At 50.1% G+C, this 2434-nt stretch overlaps 1 long non-coding RNA gene across 1 annotated transcript; it reads left to right on the top strand.

Moving 5' to 3' along the window:
* Positions 1-42: 42 nt before the first annotated feature.
* LOC116273124 lies at positions 43-335 on the top strand. The gene is made up of 2 exons (XR_004181600.1): positions 43-85; positions 200-335. It is a non-coding gene; the product is annotated as an uncharacterized LOC116273124 (long non-coding RNA).
* Positions 336-2434: the final 2099 nt, after the last annotated feature.

Raw genomic sequence — 2434 nt, 5'->3', positions numbered from 1 at the left:
TGGCCGCCTATCAGCAGCTGGCCTCTGAGAAGGAGGCTCTGCCCAGCTGCAGCAGCAGGAAGCTCAGGGCAAAGCGCTGGCCGAGGTGGCCCCCCAATAGTTGCAGGAGACCCAGTTGAGGGAGTTGATGAGGGTGAGGCCCTGAGGGGGATGACCTGGCAGCCTCCGTGCCTTCTCACTCTCTTTCCTGGCCCCTTAGGAGCACCTGGAAGCTGCCATCTACCGAGCACATGACAAGAAGGCAAAAACAATAAACATGTAAAACCCGGCAGCAAGGCCTGGAGAAGAGTCAGCTGCCATGTGACTGTTTAGAATATAGTCTGAGCCCAAACTCGAAAAAAAAAAAAAATTATTTATTTTAAATTGTGGCAAAATACTGGTCAGGCACAGTGGCTCAAATCTGTAATCCCAGCAATTTGGGAGGCCGAGGTGAATGGACCACCTGAGGTCAGGAGTTCCAGACCAGCCTGGCCAATGCAAAAATTAGCCGGGCATGGTGGCGCATGCCTGTAATCCCAGCTACTTGGGAGGCTGAGGCAGGAGAATCGCTCAGACTTGAGGGCAGAGGTTGCAGTGAGCTGAGATCGTGCCACTGCACTCAAGCCTGGGTGACAGAGCGAGACTCCGTCTCCAAAAAAAAAAGTTTCCTCCTTACCTGTATGTTTCTATTACCGTTGTTTCTTTTTTCTTGTTTAGTCTTGTGTTGTCTTGTCTTATGGCGTTGCTAGTAAACTTTTATCTGCCTCCAGAGAGTACTGACTTTGACTTTATGGCACACAATTGGAGTAAGCGCAGATCACCTTCATCTAGTTTGGGACTAAGCTGGTTCAAAGCAGGCTTTAGTTTTTGTGACGGCTGGTCTATTTTTTATTCATTTGGACTCCTAGGGGTGACCCTTCCAGGGTTCCCACCAAGGTCCCAACTCCTTACTGGGACCCAAATTCTCATGAGGTCATTTCAGCCCTATGAGTGCCAAATATTCAGCTAGGCTCTCCAGCCTCTTAACCACCACTTCAGACTCAGTTTCTTAACCTCTTAGCCCTCTACTGTTCACCAATCACCAAATGTCGGAAAAGCACTACAGACTGTCAGGGTCACCTCCTAGGCCTGGTCACTCAAGTCCTGACTGAGGTCTCCAATTACCTTCAAACAGTTGTTTTTGGTGGGGGCACATTTTTGTCCAGTTTCTCTAACTGCTCTTGTGGGGAGGTTAATCTGTAACAAGCTACTCTGCCTTTAGTGTAAGTTGAAAACCTTCATCTGTCTCTGTTTGTTTTTTGTTTTGTTTTGTTTTGTTTTGCTTTGTTTGAGATGGAGTCTCGCTCTGTTGCCCAGGCTCCGGTGCAGTGGTGTAATCTCTGCTCACTGTAACCTCCACCTCCTGGGTTCAAGCAATTCTCCTGCCTCAGCCTCCCAAGTAGCTGGGACTACAGGCCTGTGCCCCCATGCCTGGCTAATTTTTGTATTTTTAATAGAGACAGGATTTATCCATGTTTTCCAGGCTTGTCTCGAGCTCCTGACTCAGGTGATCTACCTGCCTCGGGCTCCCAAAGTGCTGGGATTACAGGAGTGAGCCACTGCATCTGACCCATCTGTCTTTTAAAAAATGTTTTTAATTTGAGGTATAATTTATATTCAGTGAAATGCACAGATCTGCTTTACATTTTGATCAGTTGCAACAAATGCTTTACCCATGTATCCCACCTCCTTTGAAGATATAGAACATTCCTATCATCCAGAAAGTTCTCCTGTGCTTTAACCCTGTCCGGCACTCCCCCAGCAGCTGATGAACGTGCTGAGGACATTGGTACAGGATTCTGGCCTCCCCAAAAAAGCTGCTTTGACAAGCCTGCTTGCCTTACCCAGCACTAAGTCCCTGCCTGCTCTCTCAAAATTTCCATCCTTAAACTGGTTGTGCCTATAACCCTCCCACACCACGTCAATAGATAAAACAAACCCTGAAAATAAACACCCCTTCCTGGCCCAGCAGCCCACAGCCTAATCATTCCTGTATCCCCAACTATCAGAAATGTCACTCGCCTGCTTGTTCACCGTCACTAGGGTGGCAGCTGCACAGGAGCAGCTGGGCTCACCTGTTAAGCAAGAGGCCAATAGCTGGACAGTGACACTCAGACCCCAGCCTGGGTGAGCCTGGCTGAAAGCCCCCTTCTTTCTGGTCCGACAGTGGAGAGAGGGGGCGGAGCATCCACAACTCTACTGCGCTCCGCATCCTTCAGCTGTGCTTCCTCCTGGGAGACGGAGCTGTTCATTCATTTGGCCAAAGCCGCCTTGAGGGCTGTAGGTTTGACAGGCTGGGTGTGGGGGCCACCGTGCTAGAGAGAGAGGCTGGTGTGTCAGAAGGCAGCCACCTGGCCAGAGGAGGGTCAACCCCCTTGGTGACCTCCTTCCCCTGGCTGGACACAGCGCCCTGCAC

Source organism: Papio anubis, unplaced genomic scaffold (genome assembly GCF_008728515.1).
Source record: "Papio anubis isolate 15944 unplaced genomic scaffold, Panubis1.0 scaffold3763, whole genome shotgun sequence".
NCBI lineage: Eukaryota > Metazoa > Chordata > Mammalia > Primates > Cercopithecidae > Papio > Papio anubis.
This window is presented reverse-complemented; position numbering and strand designations above follow the sequence as displayed.